Here is a 313-nt window from a genome sequence, read left to right on the forward strand (position 1 = left end):
AGCACAGCACCAGAAGGCAAGGCAGCTGAGGTGGAAGAATATGAGGTGGAAGAAGATGATACACAGGTAGGTCTCTTCCCAGGTCTTTTCCAGATTGGTCACAGCTAGGTGACACATCCAGACTGAGATCCATCCTGTATCCCAACACACAGTCATAGCTTCTAAACATCTGTGTGAATACCTGTTTACAGCAGAAATATAAAAGCCCTTTCCAGCTTATACTGCCCACAGGGAAGAATCTCAGAAAGCAAATACCACCTCAGTCTGGAAAATGTGTTTAATTTCGGTTGTTATTTTATTTGATCTTTTAAAG

Source organism: Manacus candei, unplaced genomic scaffold, assembly GCF_025592945.1.
Source record: "Manacus candei isolate 608988 ecotype Guabito, Panama unplaced genomic scaffold, ASM2559294v1 h1tg000019l, whole genome shotgun sequence".
In the NCBI taxonomy this organism is placed as follows: Eukaryota; Metazoa; Chordata; class Aves; order Passeriformes; family Pipridae; genus Manacus; species Manacus candei.